The 16,222-nt window shown below is 33.3% G+C and overlaps 1 long non-coding RNA gene across 1 annotated transcript; it reads right to left on the minus strand.

Annotated features, from left to right (window-relative positions):
• Positions 1–261: 261 nt before the first annotated feature.
• On the minus strand, positions 262–12,709 carry LOC143082927 (uncharacterized). The gene is made up of 5 exons (XR_012980508.1): positions 12,487–12,709; positions 5,660–5,761; positions 4,253–4,288; positions 3,765–3,842; positions 262–2,585 (listed from the first exon to the last, which is right to left on the minus strand). It is a non-coding gene; the product is annotated as an uncharacterized LOC143082927 (long non-coding RNA).
• Positions 12,710–16,222: the final 3,513 nt, after the last annotated feature.

Raw genomic sequence — 16,222 nt, forward strand, 5'->3', positions numbered from 1 at the left:
TTTCTATCCCAAATTCATGTATTTAGTTTTGATGTTATATTTGTTATTCTCATCGGATTTTGTCTAATGCTTAGTTCGTTTCTCTGTGTGTTACATTTTAATGTTGTGTCGTCATTCTACTCTTATATTTAATACGTTTCCCTCGGTTTTGGTTTGTGACCCGGATTTGTGTTTTTTTTTCCATCGATTTATAAGTTTTGAACATCGGTATACTACTGTTGCCTTTATGTATCATTAATGCAATTGGATATGACAACTCTCTCTAAAACATTTGGTTGCGTTAGTCCCAGATTCAAGTTTCTTTCTTTTCAATTTATATTTACTGTGTTTGCATGCCATATTGACTGTAAGTCATTGTCCTATCCTTGCTTGCTTTTTTATTCAAAGAAACGATTCATCTACTACATTCCATTACATGGTATTGATTTATATATGTACAAGAGTCAACAAATGAATAAAGCTATGTTAAAAATATAAACTGCAATACAAAAAAGCTTCTTGAAACGAAGTAAGAGTCTTTTTTCACATACATGTACATTTATATGTAATGTTTTCAATGTTACTTTCCCCTACCATGTATCTTTAGCATATACGTTATAACATGTGCACGGGTTTCGCATCGATGTTTCAAGATGTCCTTTAATTCCTCTATGAGATTAATTATAAGGTTTGATGATGAAAATGTCTTCACGTCTTGGAATGAAACATACTGGAAACGTCTGATTTTTGTTAAAAGTCTTCAAACATAATAGGATATCGCCTACTAAATCAATTATAGCTACTAAATCAATTATAGCTACATGTTCATTGCTGATTGCTACAGGCATGTCTTTCTTCTTGTAATTTTCGAACACATAGAAGAGACAATTTTTGAACATATAACTTGTTATCAATTTATTTTTTATACAAGCCTGAATGTACTTGTAGTCCGAACTATGGGTATTTATAAGCCACAGATAAAGAAGTTTACAAAGTCGATACCCCTCAAGAAAGTACGACGGTAAAACATTTTTTAACAACTTGATCTCTGCTGGGGAACAGGAAATTCTAAGATGTGTTTCCGAGTATACCATCACTGTTGTTTAAAAAAGTAATAAGCATCCTTGTCCTTTAATACTTTGGTTCTTCAGCAACTCACAACTTCCGCCCTTTGAAGGCTACCATTCTTTTTTTCTGATAGCTGGCACGAGGTCAATACTTATAATTTCATCTTTGTAAGAGCACCCAAACCAATGTATTTCCATTGTTAACACCGGTTTGTCACAATCTGTAGAATTTTTCAAATTCCCAAAAATTACTTTTTTTGATTTCCAAATCTTCTCATCGAAAACAATTGTTTTCACCGCTCTAGAAAATGCTATTCGAACCTCTGATATTTTACACAAACCATCTTCCCCAAAAAACATTTTAAAATGCTGAGGGATGTCTTTATTGGTCATGTAAGCATTTAGCTCAACAAATTCTTTTTCCATCTTCAGATCTTTAACGCTACACAATTTCTGGATTTCGTCCAAGCAAAATATAAAATCGAATTCATTTGGATCACCTACTTTTGTTCCCTCTTCTGAACTCCCTGATCTTCGAAGAGTACATTTCAATCTTGCGTCCTCTTCACCACAGCTATGCACAATTCTTCAGCAAATTTTATAACAGTTTGCTTGATATCTTCACTTTCGTCATAGTCCCATGGGGCTCCTATTCCTCTCTTTTCCAAAAGTAAATGTATGGATTCGATATTGATATTTGGAATTCTCTTGATTTCAGACTGTAACCGAAATCTCGACACTTCATATGGTGCATGTCCTTTAATATCTTTACATTCCAAGTTATCCCAACATTTTCTATCTTTACGTTCAAGGTTATCACACATGTCCAATTCTTTCTGCAATATCGCTACGTAGTGAAATAATGCTGATTGATAAACATCAGAATGTAAAATCTGTTCTTTGTCCATCTTTTTGATATAATACTGGGTCAATTGTTTATGATTTTCCATAGATACAGCTGCCAGTAATATGGATCTTCCAAATATATCGTTAATGTTCAAATCTGCACCATTGTCTACCAGAAGCTGAACTGAACTTGTAGCATTTGCTAAAAACAATGGCGTACGGTCGAAAATATCTTTTTGGTTAACATTTGCACGAGCATTCAGTAACATTGTTGCAATCTTATTTCTCTTTTTGTTGTACTCATCTTACAGTTGTTTGTCACGGGCGGATGAAACATTCTCGTAGATATTGGGCAAAAATTCTTTTAACATTATTAGATGAAGTGGACCTAATTTCATATTGTTTGAAGTGTTGATTTCATATTCAAAGTCTTCGTATAAAAAGATTTGTACGGCCTCTCTGTTAACACATTCCATATCTTCACATCTTAATAGTTCAAGCAAAGGTGTATTTCCTATATTATTTTTTTGCTTTAAAGCTTTTATAACGAACTCTTTTCCTTTTCTAAAAAGAAGCTTGTTTATTTGACAATCAACGTTGTTGTCGAAATATCGGCATCTCCCATTAGAACCAATTTATGGAGAACATTATTACCATCTTCGTCTATTAGATCTGCATTTTTTAAAGAATCATCTATAAAGAAAATCATCACTATTTTCAAACAGTCTCAGTGTGGAATCATCATATTGTCTACCGTAGAGATAAATAAATTGATACAATATTATTAAAAAGAAGATTCAGAAAGAATTATCAGATGACATAATGTTACATAACATATCGTGTATTTTTATTATCACAACATCCATGAACGGATGGATACGCGGCATTAACATGGTGACATGATTTTAATATGTTTATTAAGGTCATTATAAAAGTATTATCAAACTAGTTTCTGGTGATTATTATGTTGAGGAAATTATTGAACCATGCTTGCATATAAAAAAAATTAGTCATCTGTGCACTTTCTCTTTATTCTATAACAAATACATAATGTATAATCGACAACAAACATTTATTCGGTGATTATTAGCCAAATTTTGCTGCTAATTAACTTTCGGGTTTCGTACCGTAGTTAAGGACGTGTCCTTGAAAAAAAATATGTACATGTTAAATACATGAGATGATATAACAGTGCAATGATTATATTTATGTCCTTTGTTTATTTTCGTTTTATTTGTTAATATCACTTAGCCATAACATATTTCGATCGATTTGCGTGTATCAAACGTTTTCTTTCATAATCGGTCAATTCTTCAATTTTGGTGACTGTGTTGAACGAATCTATCCAATCGAACTTGATATACAGTAATAAAATTAACGGTACCAATTTTCTTGCACCAGATGCGCATTTCGACAATACATAAGGATACAACAGATACAGTTAAGTATGCCTCATATATTGACTTACATCTAAATATGACAATGAGAGTTTGTTAAAAGAGATGAATATAGCTTCCTAATTGTTAACGTTCCTTTTCTATGCACCAACATTCAAGCAGCGTCTACATACGGAGTATATATCTCCCTGCTGCTACGCGATTCCAGAACTTTTATTACCTATCATGATTTCCTTGATAGAGTGTTGGTGCTTGCAAGGAAGCTGTTAAATCAAGAGTTTCAAATGGTGAAGTTGAGGGCATCCCTTCGTTAGTTTTACGGACACAATCACGAGTTGCCACTGATATCAAATATCCAAAAATTGAAATGCACTACATGAACATCATCAATAATAGACAATTGTGTATATAAATCACTATTTATATTTCAAGTTTTGCACTTGTCCGATTCAATTGAACTTTAAATGGTATTTACCTATTATTTCATCCCAAAGTGTTGTTCCATTGTCACTGTTTTCATCAGTACTCTGATCACTGTACTTGCTATTACAACCTTAATATAAAACAAGTATAATGATGAATAATATATATATATATATATATATTTCAATGTTGACACTTATTGCTTTTGTTTTTATCCTTCCTTTTTATTATATGAATGTCCTGTTTTATGTGTTTTAGTGATTCTTATGCCTTATTTATGAAGTATTGTCAAAGTTTGTTGCAAAACGATGATAATATGTCAAGGACCTAGGTGGTTTTTCTAATCTTCTATTCCAAACATGCGCAAGTTGAAGCTTAATTATATCAATTTGAAATCAATGTTAAATTTTAAACGCCACTTATTACAACATCCTGGTATATAAGAGCTTTTTAAATGAATTTAGTTTACTGAGAAACGAATTGACATGTTGCTTGGCTTAGACACCAACATCATAAAAACATCTCAATATCCAATATTACCTTGCCAAAGAGATGCAGATCCTGTTTCTGTGAAATCTATAACAACAATATGAAACTGTAATAAGCAATAATTATAGTAGTTAATAGTACGTTAGAAGGCTACCATCCCGTAATGTGTTCATTGACATTATAGCAAGTTTCAAGCATGAACATCAATCTTTATCAAATTAAATGATCTTATGGTTGTGACTTGCTTTCTATTACTTGTATGAATAGATACATATTATATCACACTGCACGGATTGCGATACGAAAAAGTGATATGAAAATCTGCGTAAATTTGATTGGCTTGTTCAGTATTACAAGACGATATTACAGCATTTCAATTGTATAATCGTTAACTGATTGATGGTTTTCAAAGGTTAATACGATGTACGTTTCGTCCATGGCAAAGAACATATGTGATTTTTTTCAATAATATACAAAACACTTGCACAAATCATCTAACAATTTTCTTTTTGTCAAATTTTATTAAATTCTGGAGAGTACGAAAAGTCACAAAATGTCTGATGTTAAAGTCTGAAACTGGAAAAGGAGATTTTGACGTTATACAAGAATGTACAAAAAACTAGATCAACATTCCGATGAATTTTTAATTTCACACATTGAGAGTGTTGACCATTAGGAGAAAAGGTTTTAACAACTTGTGAAAATTGTATATCGTTGATCTCGCTATTTAATCTAAATATATTGAAATCAATTAACTCGAGTTGATATCAAGCGATTCTCACTCGTTATGAAACCTATAAATATTTATAAATTTTCAATATGAAAAAAATCAATAAATTTTTAACCCAAAATATCAATAAATGTAGCATTTTAATGTTTTATCAAAGTCTTCGAACCCCTCGGGAACTCCAAATTGGTCCTTTTTACGAAATACGTTAATATCGTCTTTTCTTGCGTTTATTAAAGATGCATCTATAAACAAAAATACAAAACGATATCTTACTGCAGGGCGTTTTACATTTATTCATGACACTTATCATACACCACATGTGAAGCTCAACTGAACGACTCAAAGAAGGGCGAAAGAGGAGTATTCAAACTCATTGATCAAAACTAAACTGACAACGCAATTGCTAAAAACGAAAAAGGCAAACAGAAAGTCAATAGTACATAAGGCACGACATAGAAAACTAAATACTAAGCAACAAGAAACCCACCACAAACTGGGGATGTTCTGAACTGCTCCCGCAGGAAAAGCACATCCTGCTCCACATGTGGCACCCGTCGTGTTGTTCATTTAATTACAAACCTGATAAATAGTCTAAATCCGTAAGACACAATCCTGATAACACTACAGTATAACATATTTTTAATTGTCAGAATTTGTTTCAAAAATTTTAAACAGTAAATTCTAATTAGAAAAGTACTATAGTAAAGTAAACTAGTATATGTATTTACCAAAATCATTGAAACCTCCTGTAGCTCTAAACTGGTCCAATTTATGAAGTACATTTGCAAAGTCCTCATCTGATGAAGAATCTTCGTGTATCAAACAATCATCTATTGAGAGAGAAATAAAACACACAAAAAACTGTATTGGATAATGTTTGCTACTGTAACAGTTTAACTTCGCCAAACAACTATCTAGGAATTAAAACATCACATTTTGGCAACAAGAAAAACAAAGCAACGCATATAATTAAATACGCAGCGGATTTGTAAAAAAAAGATATGGAATGAGATAAAAAGATATAAAATATGAAATATAGTGTCATTCAATTAAACAAATACTTGTTTGACAACATGATTTTATGAGTCGACAACGACTTTTCTAATTGTTACTGTTGCTTCTTTCTTAGTCATAATAACCTTCCATCTTTACCTGAACAACGAAATAACACGACGGGGGGGGGGGTGCTAACCCAGGGCACCCAGGGCAAAGGGAGGGTGCAAAACATATGTCCCGATACAAATGCATTGATCGGCAAAAATAAAGGGGGGGTGAGCACCCCCGGAACCCCCCCCCCCCCCCCCTGGATCCGCCACTGTACGGTGCGGGAAATGCTTACCCTTCCGGAGCACCTGATTTCACTCCCGGTTTTTAGTGGAGTTCGTGTTGTTTGTTATCTATTATTTCTAACTGTTGATGTAAATGTGTTTTGGTTTTATGAGTCTTTGTTTACTCCTTGGTTTTGATTGTTATTGTCTTGTATCATCATAGCATTGTAGATTGTCTATTAAAAACCTATTGACAATATTATAATGGTACAGTGTGAGTCGTTTCGACATATATGTATAATTTGAAATAATGTTTTGCTGTTAAATGAATACGTATATAATGTTATAGAATAATAACAAAATTATAAATTAATAATGAGTCAAATCGACGAGTTACTTGCTACTTTAAAACTGCATAATAGCAAAATACCAATCTCTGATTCCACTTTTCTGAAAACTTGCAGATGATGTATTTTTTCGACATAATTTACGAGAAAGATTTTTAAACAGAATACATCATTTCATAATGTCCAAAATTATAGCTAACATCCTGGGCACAGTTTTTTTTTCAACTAATGAACACTTGTTGTTTTGAAAAACCAACATTTATTACATCGAATTAAAAATTGTCGTGAAAACGTTACCTTTCTGCATTTTTTATGACATTAAGGAATTCAATATTCATCGTTTCCATTTTTGAATGCGCAGCATTCTATCCTTGGCGATGGAAACATCTTTGAAAAATATTGGCCAAATACTTTTTGACAGTACCATGAACATATGACTAAATACAATCTTGTACGAAGTATTGATATCGTATAGTCTTTGTTTAAAACACAATTTGAAAGGCTGAACGATTATATGTGTTTTCCTATTATTGTGTTATCAAATAGTGTGATCATCTCCTCTTACCAACCACGTCTTTCTATTTACTAGTACCACCAACTGAGTCAAATTGAAAGAGTTTTCAACAAAAGAATACAAGGTCTCTGGGTAGACTTTCTGGTCCAAGGGTATCATCAAATCTAACATAATTATTTACATATGTCAACGCATAAATTTACAAAACCAACAACTGTAGATCAAGAAATGATTGTGTGCATTTATTATTTTTTTGCGATTGCAGGAAAATCAGCATACAGATCTATATCAGAATACATTTTTTAAAATTTGATACTCAACTAGATGCATTATTCGCATTAATAACATCTTCGCAATAATCAGTAGCTCAGTTGTGTCATACTAAGGTAATGGTCTAGAGATTTGTTTGTAAACGTATGATAAGAAAGTATTTAACGTGGATGATTAACAGTTTCAATGGGCAAAAATCATATGATTGGGTAATTAGAGAATGTTTCACTCAATATAAGGCGTTCAAGCCAAAATATTTATTTTTATGATCAAAGGACACAACGCTGTTCATAACGGATTTTGAACATTAAGGTATCGGTCATTCATTTCGTGCTTTAAACTTTTACTCAAACAGGACATTAATGATACCACCCTCTAACTACCAAGATTTAACTACTTGTCACCTCTCTTGAAAAAAATTATAATGATGAATGGTTTTTTCCTTCTATTATCAAGATATAAAGAGTAATGTTAAGTTTAAGAGTGAATAATTTAGTGAGTGCTATCAACATTTCTGTGTTGCTATTCTTGGTACTCTTAACTATTTCATAGCATATACTATCAATTAACAACACTGTGGTTTTCAATTGGAAAAATTACATGCTACTAATATTTTGAAAATGTTTCTAAATGAGGCTTGTATAGGGTATATTGGGATACGGGATATTTGCCATTTTAATTTTAGGGATATGGGATATTTGTCCTAAAAGTAAATGGGATATGGGATATTGATGCATTTATAAGGATATTGAACTTTTAACATGAAAAAAAATATGTGGAATTTGAAAGTCAAGTACAGAAATATTTACATCTCACTTAATAGTCCTTAATAAAATTGCCCAAAAAAGTTTAATATTAAAGGTCATTTTCAGTGGCGTAGCCAGGGTTGAAATGATGTGGATGCCTTCGCCGAGCGGAGCGAGGCGAATTTTTTTTGGACTATTTTATGCAGAAAATTATATTTTTTCAAACATTGTTCCTGTAGGCACATTTGCTCCCATAGAATCCGACACTGGTTTTATAGATTTTTGTTTAATTTTAAAATACCCATCAATTCATATAATTATATTTTAAACATAATTCTAATGTTTTCTCGAAATTCTCGAAACTGAATGAAATTCATAATTTATTTATTTGATGAAAAAGTTTCCCACCAATCTTAATATTTGACATCTCATAAATGGCCCTATCACATCGGTACTTCTGTATAAAGGAACTGAAGTGATCCCCTTTTCTAGCATTTCTCAAAAAACGTCCCTATCACAGCGGCACTTCGGAATATAGGAACTGAAGTGACCCCATTAACGCGTCGCAGGGGACATCATCGTAAAACCTAGCGTCCGTCCATCCGGTCTTGTTTGCACTCTCATGTGTACAATTCTTGCCAGATTTTTATATCATCAGCAATGACAATTTCGAAAAAAGTCCTAAGCTTTGACCTTTTGAAATAAAAATTAAAATGGAAATCCCATTGCATTTTCTCTAAAGCTTTTATTTCTCCATTAAAAATAAAAGGAAAAGGAAAAACATTAATTTTTATTAGTTATTGCTCTTGTTCATTGGTTACATATAATATGTGCAATGCAGGGGACATAGGAACTTTGTTCTTTTATAGAAAATAAAATTAATATGTGGACCTAGATAGGAACTGGAATTTTTTGATCAGCCTAGGAATGATCACACTCTATTACAGATTAGTTTATTTCACGTCGTCGTTCATTTCACAGGAAACGATATCAGGATATGGTGGTTTAGTTGTCAGTTTTGTTGTTAGTCAGTTGTAGAAGCCATCGCTCCGCTAGGCTCAATTTCAGGTGAAACATGTCCGAGGATATGTGCATCATTTTCTGCACTTGCCGTAGCCGACGAAGTTGTCTTTTTACGAAAAAAAATCGAGAACACTTTTCTGCGATATCTTGTTTTATTACATGAACTAAATTATCCTCAATAAAAGACCACGCATACTTCATCGGAAATAACTGGATGCTATCCTCATATCCTAACCTTTGTTACATACGGATACCTCCGAGTTTAACTGCTGCGAACATATCTTTATATTTTATTCTGTCAAAATGATGTGGATGCTTGAGCATCTGAGCATACATGCAAGCTACGCCACTGATTTTAGTGCTTTGTTGATTTTAATTGAGTTTATGGTCGTTTTATTTAAAAGTCATCCAAACCCAAGCGAAAAGTATTGATCTATTTTCGATATTTATATGTTCATGTGTACTGATAATTTTAAAAGTATTTGTTTTGCTTTCCATACCTCGTTCCTTATTATTAATTTTCCTTTTTTAGATGGTGATGTTCCTTTGGCACTATCTTACGGTGTTTGTATATCACAACTCCTCCGCTTTGTCCGTGTCTATTGTAACGTTTTGGATTTTAATGAACGAAATATATGTATTACTGGTAAATTATTAAGTCAGGGATTTCGTTACCACAAATCACTTAAAATCTTTACTAAATTCTAGATTTGGTTTTGAAGTTTGGTTCTACCTGTAGAAAACTTATTTCCAACGGGATATCACATCCTCATTTTACGGAGATGTTGTTTACCGTGCCATTGGATGCTGGATGTGTAATGATTGATAATTTAGTCTCGGATGCATTACTTTTTATTATTAGTTGTAATTGGCTTTGAACTAGCTGTCAGTAACTGCGAGTACTCTCAGATCTGTACTGAGTGTCTTTTTTTTATGGGATGTACAAGTACTCGGTCACGTCCACTCTCTGTTTTTGTTAGATGTATTTCTATTTGTATCCATCTGATGAGTTAAGCCTTTTTCAACTGATTTGTATAGTTCGTTCTTATGTTGTACTGTTACACCACTGTCCCAGGTTAAGGGCGGAGGGTTGGGATTCCGCTAACATATTTAACCTCGCCACTTTCTGTATGTATGTGCCTGTCCAAAGTCAGGAGTCTTTAATTCAGTGGTTGTCGTTTGTTGCTGCGTTACATATTTGTTTTTTGTTCATTTTTTTGTACATAAATTAGGCCGTTAGTTTTCTCGTTTGAATTGTTCTACATTTGTCATTTCAGGACCTTTTATAGCTAATTATGCGGTATGAGCTTTGTTCATTGCTGAAGGTCGTACGGTAACCTATAGTTGTTAATTTCTGTGTCACATGGTCTCTTGGCAATTGGCAATCATACCACATCTTTTTTTTTTTTTATATTATATGCTCATATGCATTGATAATTTTCTTGAAATAATCATAGATTTTTGTTAGATGTATTCATCTGATGAGTTAAGCCTTATTGTTGTCAATGTTTTTATTTGTTTTGATGCTTTATATGATTACAGGATATTTTCTAGTGTTTTACCTCTTGTTTTTTACGTGGCGAGGATCTTCAGAGGTCTCCACGTTTCACAGATTGCTCTGTTTTGCCAGACAAGCTGGGGCCGAGGGACGTCAGAGCACGTCCCATATCAAAAAGTAGATATTTCGCCGTATAAACTATGTTAATAACGAATAATTACTAAATAATCAATGTAAATTAATATATTTTCTTTCTATTACTGGTGTTGTGAGGAAGGAAATTAAAAAAAAGTAACAAAAATATTGGGATCTATGTAATTCATAAATTTCAAGATCACAGAGTCAAATGTTGTGTTGTTTCTTTGCAAAGCAAGGGCTGTGCAAATTTTGCCTGTTGTAAAAATATTGCAACAGTTAAAGTGTAATGTAGGTACATTAGCAGAAAGCTTTCCTGTGTTAAATTTTGAGTTATTGAACTTGCATGCTAAATATCCACTTTTTGTTTGATATGGACGTGCTCTGACGTCCCACAGTCTCAGCTTGTCTGGCAAAACAATCGTTGGATGTCAGAGCAATCTCAGACAAGAGACAGGATTGAGTCCTTTTGTTCTTTCCAACATAGGTTAACGTGTAGGATGAAGTTTCTTATCAATGAAAGAATAATGCTATCAAAATGAAATTTTACTGTCATATGCATCACGGTTTGAACAATTAAAAAAAAAGTCTGAAATTAGACCCCTTTCACCAAATTTATCGTTTAAGATCACATAAAAAGAGATTGTTATACAAGGCTCTACGATGGAACACTTCATCTTTTGGACATATATATTCTTAACACTGGAAGTATGCACTGTAAATTACCTTTAACACAGTTTGTTTTCCCAGTCAAAATTGTTGACGTTGTGATGATGAGGGAAAAAATGGGCTTGGGAATGAATTTATAATGATTTTTTGGGATATTTCAAAATAGTTTTAGGGATATGGGATATTTGTAAAAAATATTTATTGGGATATTAGGGGTAAACATTATAGGGATACGGGATATTGGAATAAAAACTTAATGGGATATGGGATATTGATACCCCCCTAAACAAGCCTCCTAAATTAAATATATAAAACGTATAACGAAGTGAACAACAACGCAAACAAACATGTGAGTTTTTACGCCGATGTTTGCAGCAGATTTGCTAAGAACTGCGACAAAGTCATGAGATAATTTTGAGAAGCGTACTACAGTAACTCAAGATGAAATTTTGAATATCATCAATTATAATATAAAATACCACTTTTTGGCATTTAAATTTAATAAAATAAATAAAATCTAGGTCAAATTGAATCACCATATATACACAATGTAGAAATGTTTTTGTGAGAATGTCTCCTCGTATTACAACACACATAATAAGGGTGTTTTATAATATCATCGTTTATATAACTTTTTTGTGGTACTAGTATTTAATGAGAAAATTGTTTTGATTTTGTGTAAATATTTCAGACAAATTCTGTTCGATCTTTTTTATATAATAAGGTATTTTTTAAACTGGTAAACATTTGAAATGATTCTACTCTGAAAATAATATATATATGTTCATATATTTTTAGATCAATTCCACTATTCTGAAGTTTCGCCTTATAAGTCATTTCCGTACCAGTCAGACTACTAGTGTTCAGTTCTATTTTCCTCTCATGGGGTTTTAATGTCTTACTGTGTTTATAGAGTATTAGAGCTAAGTCCTTCTAAAAAACATGGAAATTGTCCAAAATTCCCTCTTCGAGCTTTTGGCTCGAAATTGCAATAGCTAGGTCTATTCACAACTGGACAAATCATACAATAATCGACTCCTCTTAATTTTTCTCGACCTATGAGTATCTTTTATTCCAGTACTTACCTTGGCAACACACGCAAAAGCTTCCTTCCCATAAACCATCTTTGAATTATTTACTTTCGTTTTGAACAAGATGTACAATCAAGTGGTGATAAGTCACATCATCGCCGGACGGACCTGAATAACTGATCACCTCTAGGATCCCTCTCTTGGAACCATGTTTTCATAGCAGACGCTCTAACGACATATCAGTCCCCGAATGAAAACTTTCATTGGAAACAAAGATGTGTCGATAACCGCCTGATAAAATAAGCTGCCACTTTTCAGACTGAGCAAGTACGCCAAGCATTTTGGAAAAATAGTGAACAATAGACGATTATTGTTGTCGTAGAAGGTAGCAACAGCATACGACTAAACTAGCGTGTAAGTGTGAAAAAACACAGATGGTCTCTGTTTGAGTTCTGACAGGGAGGACTCGGTTGAAAATGTATACCTTGATAAAATAAAAACTACTCTACTCGTTTTGTCACTTAATTCTTCAGATCAGTGAATTAAAGGCAATGAGGTTGAGTCAATTCAAAGTTGATATTGCCGTATGTACGAGAACTTGGTAATCAGAGAAAGTTGTTTACAGAGATAAGACATTTAACGACATTGGGTTAGCTTAAGAGTTTAAGCATAACACAAAACACGAAAAGGCCTCAACAAATTGGAGTCCTATAATGCAACGATTACTGCATAAACCGGTTAACTCATATTCATTGCCTCTTACCAACCATGAAATATTCAAGGAGCCCAAACTGCAGTCTCAGTTCCAGTCCCGACTTCAGTTCAAGTCTTAGCTCTAACCTCTGCATTTCAGCGTAAGTGATGATTTCATTTGGCTACCTTAGAATGTGTGAACAAGCTCATCCTTCACATCAAACCTGAGGGCCTATTGATGGATTATCTTTGTGGTGAACATGACTCACTTTAAAGTAGCTAAATTTCCATTTTATAATTTGACCATGCTCCAGCATAGTAACGAAAAAATGAAACCTTCGGAGAGTTGAAACCAGAAAAGACCGTACTTGAGGGAAACTTCGGTGATGCTATTCTGGCACCTAGACTGCACTTGAATGAAATGAATGATCGTAGCTATACACCATTCAGAAGAGTACCATTGGGAAAGTCGCAAGATATACTACAAAACTGTAGGTAGAGCAATGTTTATAGAAACCTATTTTGAGTGGAAAAGTCTAGTCCAACAAAATGATGTCGTTCCTAAAACATTAAAATACTAGTACATATCGATTTGGATTAAAAGATATACCAGAGACTGTCAAACTTCATTTGACAATGTGAAACCGTTGCCTGATGAAATTTTTCATTGGCTACAAAGGTGTTTCGAGAACCGTCTGAAGAAAATTGTATGAGTTTGCTGTATTTATACTCAGCCAGTGAGTCATCAACAAGGAATCGGATAGCCAAGCCTTTTTAGAAAACTATAGACGAGTATATTTGTCTTATACGGTAGCAACAACATACGACTAAGCTAGCGTGTGCGCATGAAAAAAACCCAGATGTTCTCTGCTTGAGTTCTGACAGGGAGGAATCGGTTACAAATGTATACCTTGATAAATTAAAACTACACTGTTCTGTCACTTAATTCGTCAGATCAGTGAATTAAAGGCATTGAAGTTAAGTCAATTCAAAGTTGATATTGCCATATACTTCAACTTTTAATATTTTAGATGACTTATAGACCCAACATATAACGACTAAGCTAGCGTACGTAGAAGTGTGAAAAGGTAGATGGTATCTGCTCGAGTTCTAGCTGGGAGGACTCGGCTACATACCATGATAAATCAAAAACTATGAGATATATGGACTTCAACTTCGTACTTTATTTCCCATATTTAACTTTTTTATTCCAACGTCACTGTAAGTGTTGCAAATACAAGATTTCAATCCTGATATCTATCATGAGTTTATGATTTTCTTATCCCAGGCATAGATTACCTTAGCCGTATTTGGTACAACTTTTTGGAATTTTGGATCTTCAATGCTCTTCAACTTTGAACTTGTTTGGCTTTATAACTATTTTGATATGAGCGTCACTCATGAGTCTTATGTAGACGAAACGCGCGTCTGGCGTACAAAATTATAATCCTGGTACCTTTGATAACTATTATATAACTTTCACCTTGATCACTTATTCATGGAATAAGGTCGAAGTCAGGTGAACGGCTACGTAGACAATGCAAGGAATCCATTTATACCAAATATAGTTATCATTTAACTCATAATAAGTGATTCACTAAACAAAAAAACTTTTTTTCAAGCAGTCACTGAACCATGAAAATGATGACAAGGACAAGGGAAATATGACTGATGGATTCCTCATATTGATAACGTGTGATAAAATTAACGGTACCAATTTTCTTGCACCAGATGCGCATTTCGACAATACATGTCTCTTCAGTAATGCTCGTGGCCAAAATATTTGAAGTGTGAGTTATGTTTGGTGTAATTATAATATTTCAACACATATTTTGCATTCTTTGAAGAACAAACTGTTCTACTTGTTGTCAGTAATTTTTTTCATGAGTCAGACTTAAAACCAAAAGAGTGAAAGAGACTAGAACTATCCTGCATCTTGTTTCTCTTTCTCTGTCAACTTTTTAAATCTTTTCATTGAAAGTTGCTGCACTAAGAATCTGGGAGTACCAATCAAATTGAATTTAATGGAACAGATACACTACAACATATACTTACAAATCAATAGTGAGGGTCAGTTGACAACTTGAGACGAGACAAAACAAGATGTTTCCATTTGGCACCATGACCTGTTCGATTGGTCGAAACCTTTCGATATTTCGAATATTTTCATGCATTTTACATCATCATGTACATAGTACTTTGACAAATAATGATTTACTTTTACAAATAGTGACTTGGATGGAGTTGTCTCATTGGCACTCACACCATATCTTGGTATATCTGTATAGGGTTATCATTTTTATTTTGAAATATGTACCTAGTTTCAAGTTGGTTAGGTCAATAACCTAAAACTTCAATCCTACAATGGATGGACGAACAGATGTAAAGACTGGAAAATATAATGTCCTACTCTTATAGTAGACAATTCATAAAAAAATACTTTATTGTCCTATGTTGGACTTTCGATTGTTATGTAGTACTTTCTAGCCGCACCTGCATGTGGAATATTTATCTCCGAGAATTTTATTAAACATTCCAGACTTGTGTTCCCTAGCAAAATTTCTTTGATAAATGATTGCTGCAAAGGTAAAGTCTATTCCATAAATATAATCATTATCACCAGTAATGGACTTTTGTTATCACGAATGATTTCAGATAGCCACAATTTGTTGTTTTTTTCTCAAACATTACTTCATCAAAGTTTTCAAAGGTACCAGGCTTATAGTTTGATACACCAGACACGTGTTTAGTCTTCATAAAACTCATCAGTGACGCTCAGATCAAAATATTTATAAAGCCTAACAAGTACAAGGTTGAAGAGCATTCAGGACCCAAAATTTCAAAATACTGGATACAATCGATAAACTATATTGTACCTTTTGCATTCTGTTGGGTGTCCTTTGTAGTAAGGAACTTTTTTTCTGTATCACTGTTTAACGTAAAAGACAAAAAGATACTAAAATCATAAAAAACAAATGTTTGTCTGAAAGTTAAAGGGGCCAAAGTGAAAGCACCAATTAAACTAGAGGCTCTAAAGAGCCGGTGTCGCTCACCTTGGTCTATGTGAATATTCAACAAAGGACACAGATGGATTCAT

Source organism: Mytilus galloprovincialis, chromosome 7 (genome assembly GCF_965363235.1).
Source record: "Mytilus galloprovincialis chromosome 7, xbMytGall1.hap1.1, whole genome shotgun sequence".
In the NCBI taxonomy this organism is placed as follows: domain Eukaryota; kingdom Metazoa; phylum Mollusca; class Bivalvia; order Mytilida; family Mytilidae; genus Mytilus; species Mytilus galloprovincialis.